At 36.5% G+C, this 13,130-nt stretch overlaps 1 protein-coding gene across 1 annotated transcript in view; it reads right to left on the bottom strand.

Moving 5' to 3' along the window:
- Nucleotides 1-13,130, bottom strand: part of KLHL3 (kelch like family member 3) — a 175,258-nt gene that overhangs the window by 127,369 nt on the left and 34,759 nt on the right. The gene's annotated exons all lie outside the window — the stretch shown is intronic.

Raw genomic sequence — 13,130 nt, 5'->3', positions numbered from 1 at the left:
ATCCTAACTATATCACCATTTCTTCACCTTCTTTCTTTCCCATTGTTGGGCCCTTCCCTCTTTCTATAAAGAGAAAGGATTTTCTTCTTGACTGGATTGTGAGCTTCTTAAGGATAGGGACCATTTGGGAGGCAGGAGTGCTTTCTCTGTACCCCCAGCACTTAGCCCAATGCCTGGCATATATAGTGGACACTTAATAAATGCTTGTTATTATGGCCTAATATCATAAAGATATTGAGCAGAATTAGTTCCTTTTCCACACAATTCTTCAAATACTTTGAAGACTGTGATCCTGTTCCCCAATCAAGACTTCTCTTTTCCCCAAAATATCTATAGTTTCTTGGACCAATATCCTGACTTCAGTCCTCTCCCCATTCCAGATTCCTTTCTTTGGGCTATCAATGCCTTTCCTAAAATGTGGTGATCAAATTAACTTCAGAAGTCTAACCAAAGCAGACTATTATCTTCACCTTTCTCAAGTTTCCATTCACAATGCTGATTCTTTTATTTTTTAATTTAAGAATTTGTTTTCAGTTCCAAATTTTCTCCCTCCATTGACTCCAGTATTGATTCATATTGAGCTTACAATCCACTAAAATCCCCAAATCTTGTTTTCACAGGATCTACTTTCTACAAAAATATAAGATTTCACAATTTATCCCAATTACATTTCCTATTAGATTCAGCCCATCATTCTGATCATTCAAAATACCTTTGGATTCTAACTTTAGAATCTCATTTCTTAGCTATTCCTTGACACTTTGTATCACTTGCAAATTTGACATAGCAATCTGGTGAAATGTAATGATTACTAAGACTGGAGTCCAAAGATCTGTATTAGAATCCTGACTGTTACTTACTTGAATGAGATCTTAGCTAAGGTACTTCTCATTTTTCTCTTCTGTAAAGTGAGGGGGGGGTGAAGACAGAGAGCTGGACAAAATAATCTCTTAGTTCTAAATCAAAGAGATAGTGGTAGAAGTAATGCAATCCTAGAAGCCATCACATCCAACCTTCTTATTTTACAGATGAAGAAACTAAAGCTTAGAGAGATTAATTGACTTGCCCAGTTAAAGTAGGGGTCTATTTTTTTAACCCATGCTGTTTCCATGAAATTCTCTCTCTCTAAGATCCTAGCTAACTAATAGGTTCTATCCATACTTAGTACCTACTTTTTTTTTTTCATATGACAATTTTAATTTTTAAAAGTACTTTGAAAATGTCAAGTCCCTGGTGTTGCACAGCTGGGATTGGGCATTACCTTATGCCTGCATATCTCTGGATGTGCATAGTACCTTGCATGTTCACTTGCATGAACCATCTCAGTCTTAGTACTCAAGGGTCCTACTTGCATACATCCTGGGTTTTAGTGCTGGAGGCTGGTGGTCCAAGGCATCTTCCTGAAACAGGAACACCTTTCTTTTGCAAATTTGATCATTCCTCTCATTCCCCCCCCAAAAAAATGGTGAATCTCCTATACCCAACTCTTCCAGTTGATTTTGCCACTAGCACAGCCTTCAAAAAATCTTACCAGGTTTTGCAAGCTGCCTGAGAAAACGCAATAGTTTTCAAAGTTTAAAAAGTAATTCATCCAAAGATAGTATTCTCTGGAAATCTCCATAAAATTGGTGTCCTATTGCACCTCTGTAGAATAGCCAACCACTTAGTAATGTATTATTAAGAGCAGCAGATTTGGAATCAAAGGTCCTTAATCCAAATCCTGGACTTGGCTACTTACTGGCTATGTGAATTTGGACAAGTCATTTCACCTTCTTAGTTCTGTTTCCTCATATGTAGAATAAAGGGTTTAGATCACAGCCTCTAAGGTTCTTCCAGCTCTAATCTTTGAAGTTCCTAGCATCTGGATGTGTTCATGCTGAGCTTTAATGTATTTGAAGCAGATAATATTAACCAGGGCTGAGTTACTAAAATGATTTTCAACATCTTCTGCATTTAAAAAGTTTATTTTCCATTATAGAGTATTGTAAGAATAATACAAATGTAGATAAACCTTAGTACCTACTTTTGAAAAAACTAGAAATGCTTGAGGAAGGAAAATGATAAGAGATTAAGAGAATTTGGAAGTATTACGAAGTGATGATTGAATTGTAAATGCATCCAGCCATTCTGGAGAGCAATTTGGAACTATGCTCAAAAAGTTATCAAACTGTACATACCCTTTGATCCAGCAGTGTTACTACTGGGCTTATATCCCAAAGAGATCTTAAATTAGGAAAAAGGACCTGTATGTGCAAAAATATTTGTGGCAGCCTTTTTTGTAGTGGCTAGAAATTGGAAATTGAATGAATGCCCATCAATTGGAGGCTAGCTGAATAAATTGTGGCATATGAATATTATGGTATATTATTGTTCTATAAGAAATGACCAGCAGAATGATTTCAGAAAGGCCTGAAGAGACTTACATGAACTGATGCTGAGTGAAATGAGCAGGACCAGGAGATCATTATATATTTCAACAACAATACTATATGATGATCAATTCTGATAGACATGGCCCTCTTCAACAATAAGATGAACCAAATCAATTCCAATAGAGCAGTAATTAATTGAACCAGCTACACCCAGCGAAAGAACTCTGGGAAATGAGTGTGAACCACTACATAGCATTTCCAATTCCTCTGTTTTTATCCGCTTGCATTTTAACATATTTAACATGTAAAAGTCTACCTGCCATCTGGGGGAGGGGGTGGAGTAAAGGAGAGGAAAAGTTGGACAGAAGGTTTTGCAAGGGTCAATGCTGAAAAATTACCCATGTATATATTTTGTAAATAAAAAGCTATAATAAAAAAAACTTTTTTAAAAGAAGTGATGAAGTGAAAGACAACTCATGTAAAAACATTTTGCTGTCAGATTGACTTAGGAAATCTTATTTCTTTAAGTCATTTGCACAAATCTGCTGGAAGGTGAAACAATAACATACCATCTTCTAGCTGACAAAGAAATGACCATATTGTTCATTCCCTTCATGTCCACCCCTCAACCTTTCCACACAATTGGCTGAACCCATGAAAGTGAAAACCTATTAGGTTCTATTCCAGGGTGTAAGAATCTTCTTAACTATATATGTTCCTTTATAGCTAAAGCCCAATTTCACTGCTGCAGTTTATTTCTATGTTGAGAAAAAAAAAAAGTAGGATCCTATCCCATGTGTAATAACAGCCTTTTGGGTGTACAGATAGTTATTAAGTCTTCTATTTTCCCTAATTCCTATAGGCTCTCTGTCTCTTACTTGACTGCACAGTTGGCTAAAGCTAAACACTGGGACCAAATTCATGGGGCTTGATTCTATAGGGACTAATTAATTAACAAAAAGAAATGTTCCCTATTTAGCAGGGTTCGGATTACATAGAATATAGCACCCAATCAGCTAGACTTTGATCAGTCACTTAGTAATTGTAGAAGTCTAAGTTGTTTAACCTCTCTGATCTTCAATCTCTTCATTTATAAAAATGGGCATAATAGTATCTGCACCTTCTGTCTTATAAGGTTGTTTTGATGAAAGCATTTTATAAACTCTAAAGCCTATAAGGCTAGAGTGAAGAAGAAATGGGCTAAAGAGTAGTGATAAAATGGAGTTGTTTGGTGTGAAAATTAAGGTGATCCAAACAGATTCCGTCTCATAATTTTGTATCTATTTTGTACAACCACATATATTATCCTTCATCTTATTTTTGTCCTTTAAGTCATTCATGGGAAAATAAGTCATCCATTGTTTCATAAAATGTAGGTGGATGTAATTAATCAGCACCTCCCAATTCTGAGAAAGGAGAACCCTCAAAATCTACTCCCTCTCCCAAGTGAACTGAAACTCACTCTTCCCTTTTCCTTCCTCCCAATTTGGAAAATCCATCATCTTTCCTCCAATTAGATATCAGATTACTTAATCTTGTATAGATACTTACATCCTCTTAAAACTGCTTTCTTTTAATGCATAAAAATCTATCTCCTCCTGTATTCAGGGACCACTGCCAAGTTGCCCCAATTTGTTATGACACTGGCATACATTGCTTAATAAATTGATAAACTCAAAAGCTGGAACCTGTTTCCTCAGTTATTTCAGATTTCACCCATTACATGAGGGTTTCCAGGTGGATTTTCCTAAGGCACAGATCTGATCATATCACACACACCCAACCTCCCTTACAATAAGTTACATAGCTCCTTATTACTTTCAAGTTAAATAGGATTTGTCAATCAAAGCTCTTCATAAACTAACACCTTCCTATTCTTCCAGTTGTCTCACAATTACCTCTCCTCCATACAACCTATGATACAGCTAACTGGCCCACCTGCAGCTCCTTTATCACCACATAATTTCCTGTCCATCTGTCTTTGTAATAACTGTTGCCATTCTTGGGATGCTCTACTCCCTCACCTCTGCCTCTTACATATCTGTTTTCCTTCAAAACTCAGCTCAAACCTCACCTTTGGTCAGTCTCTCAGTCTCATTTCTCCCATTCCCAGCTGCTAAAGCCTTTTTTCCCCCTCTCAGAATACCTTCCATCTACTCTATAAATATTTTGTAAGCCCTAATGTGTACATATTCTGCATGTCTACATGTTGTCTCTACCATTCTAATGATTAGCACAACCTAACCCATTAGTAAATACTTGACCGGTAATGGAACATGCGTCTTAATCAAAGAATTCTCCCAGTTAAGAAATTCCCTCTACTGCAGCAGGTCAGCAACTGTTTTGTAATTTACAAAATAAATTTTGCCTAACTCATTAAACAGCTGTATTTACCCACGATCATACAACTAGTGGGAGTGGGGTGGGATAAGGCAGGCAGGACAAAGTCTCTAGGTTATACTGCCTGATTAAAATGTTATTATTTTATTTTTATTCTGCAATAGGGTCAGGAACAGGATGCCCAACTCAGAAATGGTGAGTTGTTGGAATCTAAAGAAGTGACTATATAAACAGCATAATATCTGGGCCCAGAGGAAAATGTAAAAGATGGAATGAAGACATTACTAACTCTAAAGTCTTAATCCCAAAAGAATGATTCTACAAAGCTATACCTATTTCTCCTAACCAGAATGGGGCAATCTCCCTCAAATAAAATCACTACCCAGTCAGAGCAGGGTGTCCAATAGTCAAGACCCCTCTTGTCCATCCCCCCGTAACCCTCAAAGAAGAGAAAGGGTAAATTTCCACCCAGAGTCTAATCCCTCCATCATACACATGCTCCATTGACAGGAAAAGGTTGGCATTTTCAGGATAACATAGGCTTCAAAAAGTTTTAATGAATTCTTTTCCATGAAAAATACAAGAACCTTCTCCATCTTATGAGTTACCTGCAACAAATATGCATTCATTCCAAACTCCTGCCTTTCTCTTATTAGATTTTAAGTTTTCTGAGAGCTCAATAAACACTTTTTAAATGCCTACTAGCTGGGCAGTGCTAAGAACTAGAATAAAAGAAAAGTGACACAGTCCCTTCTCTCAAGGAGCTCATAGTCTAATGGGAGAGGCAACATGAAAGTAACTAGATACAAACTAGCTACCTATAGGAAAAATTAGAAATAATCAACAGCCAAAAATCACTAAAAGTAAGAAAAATAAGGAAAGACTTCCTGTGAAAGTTAGAATTTCATCTGGGACTAAAGGAAATCAGGGAAGTCAGGAGGCAGAGATAAGAAGGGGGAGCATTCCAATGTGAGGAAGAGCCAATAAAAATACCAGTCAGGAAATGTGAAGAAGAACAAGGAGGCTGGTGTCACTTGAGCAGAATATATCACAGATAGTTCAATATTCCCAATACCCAGGTTTATAATAGTGGACACAATAAATGTTTATTCAAATGAAATGAAAACTTAGATTTCCTCTCATCCCTAATGCCTGTCCCAAAGTCAAATTATTGTATACTCAAAGGTATCAGACTTTGAATATGACTTCACAAAGCTGACATCCTCTACCTCAGCACCTTACAGCTGAAACACTTATTAGATGGTCTTCCTGCCTCAAGTCCATTCTCCAAATGGCTTCCAAAGCAATCTTCCTAAAGGAGTCTATGTCACCTTCCCACTCAAAAAACTTCAATAGTTCCGTATTACCTCTAGAATCAAATAACAAAAACCTTTTTTTGGCTTTTTAAAGCCCTTTGTAAAATGACATCTTCCCACCTTTCCAATCTTCTTAAATTTCATGCTCTACAATCCAACGACAGTTTCTTACCCAGGGCTCTGGCTGGCCTCCATTCAGGAAATGTATTCCCTCATTTCTACCTCCTGGTTTCTCTAGGTTCCTTTAAGAATCAGATTAAATCCCACTTCTGTAAGAAGTAAGTAGTCCTTTACCATTTACCTTATCCCAACTTGAAGGAAATACCTTTCTTCCAAGACTATCTCCCAATTCCACTGAATATATATGTAATTGTTTGAGTGTTGTCTCCCCCATTAGAAGAAAAGCAGGCACCCTGTTTTTGTGTTTCTTTGTACATAAGCATTTATTACAGTTCCTGGGACATAGTAAGAGTTCAGTCATTGCTTATTGACCTGTCTACTAACATTGTGAAAAGATAGCAAATCCTCTTCCCCTTGTCACTCTGACACTTTGCTTAGAAGGACATATAACACAATTACTATTTCACTTCAATGTAGACAAGAATATTTATTATTATTATTAACAATAATTGCAGCTTATGTAGTATTGTGATATTTATTTACAAAGAACTTTTTTACATTCAAAGTGGCTAATACAAAAATTATTATTCATTTCTGAGGTAAAGTGGATTGCCTGTGGTTACCCAAGAAGTAGGTTATCAGAGCAAGAAATCAAATCCATTTCTTCTCTAAGATCAGCACTCAAACAAATTCTGTGACAAAATATCAGCAAATCAAGTCAAATCCTTGGAGGGTGCTATAATCCTCCAGGACTAAGGGAAAAGTTTGCATTCATTACAAGAATTAGCCTGTGCAACATCCCTTTGAGTCTCCAAGAGAGAAGAGAACTGTGTCCCAAATCACTCCAATTCTAATCCAGTTCCCATGATAGAAAAATTAAGTACTAAGGAGAAGGAAATTTAAAACACCAATACCAACACCACTATCACCTCAGACATCTTTTCAGCCGAACTAAAAAATTTTAATCAAACCACTGAGTCAGAAAAGAGTGTATTTTCATTTTCCTCTCCTTTTGACGTTTAGCAATTGATGTGAACTATCTCTTTGAGTAGTCAAGTGGAGCTTCTTTTTAAAACTAATTCTATGTACTTTGAAGCTGAACCTAATAATTTTTTAAACTTCTTCCAGTATTATTAATTTAAAGCAGCTACTTATTAAATGAAGTTCAGACAAAGTCTAGAAAATTACTTGGGAAGAAAAAAAATTCAAGAGCCTTGGTTCAATATGAAAATAGCTGAGCTTCACACCTGACTGATTCTTCTCATTGATTCTGCCCTTAGATTAAGAGAACCTATTATGAGATCACTAGCAGCAGATTTTGCTGCTGCCTTCCAGAATTACTTTCTTTCCGTTCCGTCCCTAGCTTAGATATGCATTTTTAAAAGGGCAAAGAAACCAATGGCCACCATTACACTTTACTACAAGCTTGATTTTCTCTATAGGATGCAATTTGGAAATGAAACTCCAAGGGAAAGGGAAGTAAGGAGGAATGTGGATGGCAGATCCACTTACTGAAGGAACATCAGCAGAATTGCTACAGATAAGCTGAAATTAGAGAAAATGAAAGAGGAATGGAGGAAGAGGGAAAGAGTCAGGCAGAGGAACATATTATACGCATTTTCAGACACCAATTCTTTTCAAATTTACCAAGAAGTGAAATAAGCTCTTCAAAGCTTCTCTTCCCACTCTTTCTAATTAATTATTCAAATAATCAATCATCAATCATTAATTACTGATTAGATGATAATTAATTTGGACACTGTGCAAGGCACTGGAGAATACAAAGACAAAACCATTCTTCCCCTCAAAGAAATACTGTCAAATTTGTGCCTGAATTTTTCTTACATAGACATTAGGTCATATCACTCCTCTGTTTAAAAATCATCAGGGGTTACCTATTGTCTCCCAAATATAAAGTTCAAACTCCTCTGCCTGGCTTTTAAGGACCTCGACAATCTGTCACCATCTGACCTTTCTAGTCTTATCTCTTTCTCCTCCAATATTCTCCATACTAGAGCAAATTAGAGATTAAAATTTAAATGGAAATTAAATAGTTTAATCCTAAAAAAAAAAAAAAAAAAAAAAGTCAAAGACAATCACAAAAACAGTCTATTTCATTAAAGCCTTTACCTCCCAGGGTTGTTGTGAGGACCAGATAAGATAATATTTGTAAAGCACTTAGGATAGTACCCAGCACATATATGCTTCCTCTCAGCCAACTGTTTTAAAACACAACTCAAATGTCACTTTTTTCACGAAGTCTCCTGAACCTTGCCTCCTTCAACTCCCAGACTCCTTTCATTGGCAATAGTTTTCTGTTGTTAAGCCTCATATATCACTTTACTTCTAGCTTTTTAAAAAACATTTTTATTTAAAGTTTTGAGTTCCAAATTCTAGTCCTCCTGCCCTTTGATCTGTTTTTTCTCTATTTTATTGATATAAATAATTAGATATAGAAATTTTCCCCTATGTACCACTTTGGCTACATACCATACATTTTGGTATACTGTTTCATTGTCATCATTTTCTTTAATGAAATAGACAGTTTCTGTGATCTTCTTTGATTCTATTTAAAACTATTTGAAACTATTTAATTTACATTTAAATTTTAATCTCTTTGCATTGTCTATTATTGAATGTGATTTTTATTGCATCATGATCTTAAAAGGATGTATTTCTATTTTTGCTTTTCTGCATTGGTTTGTGAGATTTGTATGTTCTACTAAAATCAGTTTTTGTGTTGTTGTGTTGTTGTTTGTCCTTTGTTCTCGAATAGGACCATGATGTCAGGGAGGTAATGCCATGATAAGCAAATGAATTGGATTTAAGTAAGGGAGAGCTGTGCAAGGTCACCTGCCTCACTGTCCCCTCCAGAGCCATCTGGGTCTAGTGGCCAGCTATAGATCAGGATGACTCGAGATGGCCCTAGATGCAATGGGAAACTTTGGTCTTTTTAAGCTAAGATCTTCAACAGTTCTCAGGCCTCACCCATTCAGTGATTAAGGCTAAGTAGCAATTGAGGCAAAGAATTTCCTTTTTCACTTAGTCCAAAAAAATCTAAATGAATGAATCAATGAATCTGGGAGGGGAAAACTCTCAGGGTTTCTAGCCAAACAGAAATAACTGCTATTTTCATTCAATCTGAGTCGATTGGGACCTAAACAATGACTAAATGGGGCTTAAAATCAGATTGATTTTGGATTAAGGCCTGGTCCATAAGAAAAAAATCTAGCCAGTAAACCCCAAGACATCTTGGAAAGACATCTCTTTTCAGAGGTGAAAAGAGAAAAAAATGCTTTTAAGAGGGTCTATAGGTAAGAGTATGATACTCTATGTGGACAGATGAGGGGAAGGAAGGAAGGAAGGAAGGAAGGAAGGAAGGAAGGAAGGAAGGAAGGGAAGGAAGGAAGAGGAAGGAAGGAAGGAAGGAAGGAAAGGAAGGAAGGAAGGAAAAGGAAGAAAGGAAGGAAGGAAGGAAGGAAGGAAGGAAGGAAGGAAAAGGAAGGAAGGAAGGAAGGAAGGAAGGAAGGAAGGAAGGAAGGAAGGAAGGAAGGAAGGAAGGAAGGAAAGGAAGGAAGGAAGGAAGGAAGGGAAGGAAGGAAGGAAAGGAAGGAAGGAAGGAAGGAAGGAAGGAAAAGGAAGGAAAAGGAAGGAAGGAAGGAAGGAAGGAAGGAAGGAAGGAAGGAAGGAAGGAAGGAAGGAAGGGAAGGAAGGAAGGAAGGGAGGAGGGGAAGGAAGGAGGAGGAAGGAAGGAAGGAAGGAAGGAAGGAAGGAAGGAAGGAAGGAAGGAAGGAAGGAAGGAAGGAAGAGAGAAGGAGGGTCAGTCTTACAACTAACCAATTCCAGGCCCGCTTTGTTCACAGACTTTGTTATTTGTCTTTTGTTCTTGAAGAGAACCATGACATCAGGGAGATGATGCTATGACATGAAATGAGTTAGATTTACTGCTGAGAAAAGGTATATTCCTTTCTATTCCCATTCAATTTTTTCAGAAATCTATCATATATAACTTTTCCAGAATTTTATTCTTCTCCTTAACATCTTGTTTATTTTTTGGTTAGATTCCCCCATCTTCCCCTCTATTATAACAGCTTGTTCATATTCTTTTATCTGCAAAAAGTTACCTCATTCAATCTCCCCATTCCTTTTTCTTCCAGTGCAATTTTCTCTCATTCTTTATTTTGTTTTTTGGGGTATCATCCATCAAAATCACTTTATATCCACACCCTCTGTCTACATATACTTCTTTTAATTGCTCTTATAGCAATAAATTTTTTTAGAGTTACAAATATTATCTAGCCATATAAAAATATAAATAGTTTAACCTTATTGAATGTCTTATATTTTCTCTTCCTTGTTTCTTTTTTTATTAAATCTTTTTATGTATCCCTTAATTCTTGTATTTGGAGGTCATTTTTTTTTTTAGTTCTAGACTTTTAATTAGAAATTATTGAAAGATCACAATTTCATTAAATATCCACTTTTTCCTTAAAAAATTATATTCAGTTTTGTTGGGTAGGTGATTCTTGGTTGTAATCCTAACTCCTTTGCCTTATGGTATATCTTTTTGGCTGTTTGCATTACTTTTTACTTGTTTTATGAGCTCTGGAATTTTGCTATGATGTTCCTTGAAGTTTCCATTTTGGGATATCTTTCTATTTCTATTTTTCTATTTTTATTTCTATTTTAGAAATTTTCTAGATTTTAGAAATTTTAGAAAAATTTCTATTTTTAATATATCAAGTCAATTTTCTTTGATAATTTCCTGAAGGATGTTTTCCAGGGTTTTTGTGTCATGACTTTCAGACAATCCAATAATTCTTAAATTATCTCTCCTAGGTCTATCTTCTAGATCATTTATTTTTCCAATGATAAATTTCACTTTTTCTTTTTTTTCTTTTTTTTTTTTTTTACGACTCAGACTGAATGGAAATAGCAGTTATTTCTGTTTGGCTAGAAACCCTGAGAGTTTTCCCCTCCCAGATTCATTGATTCATTCATTTAGATTTTTTTGGACTAAGTGAAAAAGGAAATTCTTTGCCTCAATTGCTACTTAGCCTTAATCACTGAATGGGTGAGGCCTGAGAACTGTTGAAGATCTTAGCTTAAAAAGACCAAAGTTTCTCATTGCATCTAGGGCCATCTCGAGTCATCCTGATCTATAGCTGGCCACTAGACCCAGATGGCTCTGGAGGGGACAGTGAGGCAGGTGACCTTGCACAGCTCTCCCTTACTTAAATCTAATTCATTTGCTTATCATGGCATCACCTCCCTGACATCATGGTCCTATTCGAGAACAAAGGACAAACAACAACACAACAACACAACAACACAAAAACTGATTTTAGTAGAACATACAAATCTCACAACCAATGCAGAAAAGCAAAAATAGATTTTTTGATTTTATTTTATTGTAACAATATCTCACTGGCATTAGTTTTCACTTGCTGATTTCTAATTTTTAAGGAATTATTCTCTCAAGTGAGCTTTTGTACTTTCTTTTCCTATTTGTTCTATTTTTAGGTTGTTATTTTCCTTGGTAAATGACCATGTTGTTGGACTTTTTTCATGATTCTCTTGCATTACTTTCATTTCTTTTCCCAATTTTTCTTTTACTTCTCTAATTTGCTTTTTGAAATCCTTTTTAAGCTTTTCTGGGAATTCTTTCTGGGTCCAAGACCAAATTACATTTTTCTTTGAGACTTCATATGTAACTATTTTGACACTATTGTCCTCTTTTAAATTTATGTATCGATTTTCCCTATAACCATAATAACTTTTTATAGTCAACTTTTTTTTAATTAGTTTTTTATTCATTTTTCTCCTTTTTTTGACTTGGTGTTTTTATGTGAGAATTGGGCTCTAGTCCTGTACTCTCCCAAATTTCTTGTTAGGGCTCTGAATCTTACTGTCTTTCACTGGCTGTCAGGGCTTGCTACTTGCTTTCTCCAGAAGGTAGGCTTCCCTTCAGACCAGGACTGGGAAGTAGCCTCTCCTGGATGTGAGCTTTAGGTACTGGCATGCCATGATAACACTGCCTTTCTGGTGGCTAGCTCTGGAGGAGAGATGCTGTTGCAGGTCTGCCCCAGCATGGGACCCTGGGACTGGGTTGCTATAGAAACAAGTTTTTTCTGCTGGTAAACCCCAGGGCAGAACTTTAGTACTGGTCAGCAATGAGGTCAAGGTCTTACTGGTGGATTTGGCTGGGCCAGGGTCTGTGGGTAGGCACCTTGCTACACTGCATAGATTCCTCATTCTCCTAAGGGTCTACTGGTTGGCAGGAGGGAAGGGTCTCACAGGTGGATTGCCCCAGGATTAGAATCCTGCTGCAGGCTCTCTGCTATGAGGTTAGCTGCTGCTGCTGCTCTTAGGCCTCAATTCTAAAGCAGTTTTCTAGTTGTCTGGAGAGGAATATGGAAAGGCTTCAGAGTTCCTTCCTTACTCTGCCATCTTAGCACCAGAGGTTCCACACATTTCTAGAGTCTTAAAACAATAGCTGGATGCCACTTGTTGAAGATTCTATAGAGGAGATGCTTATATAAACATGATATTTACAAAATAACTCGGAGTTTCTCCATGCAGCATGTTAAGACATTATATAAACCAATATTAGAGCACAGGGTTGGAAGTACTGAGGCAATTTCTAAATGTCCCTGAGACTCAGATTCATCCTCCATAATATAAGAATAATCTATCCTAGGCTACCTTCCTTAAAAAATCTTTTGTAAAGCTAAAAATCAGAGTTTATATAGGACAGATTCAATCCTAAAATTCTATGATTATGTAGTTCATTAAAGATTAGGTCACCTTCTGGGCTTATGATCCTATAGAATAACATCTCTGCCAAGTTCATACTATGCTTCCTATTCTCCTCCCTCACCTCATCATGGTGTATGTAATCCAGGTGTAAGTAAATTCTTACAATTACCTGCCACTTCCTAGTTTACACAGTAATTTCTTATACATTATCTGTTAGTCTTTC

The sequence above is a fragment of the Sarcophilus harrisii genome, chromosome 2 (genome assembly GCF_902635505.1).
Source record: "Sarcophilus harrisii chromosome 2, mSarHar1.11, whole genome shotgun sequence".
Lineage (NCBI taxonomy): Eukaryota > Metazoa > Chordata > Mammalia > Dasyuromorphia > Dasyuridae > Sarcophilus > Sarcophilus harrisii.
Note: the sequence above shows the minus strand (reverse complement) of the source record. Positions and strands in the feature narration are given on the sequence as shown.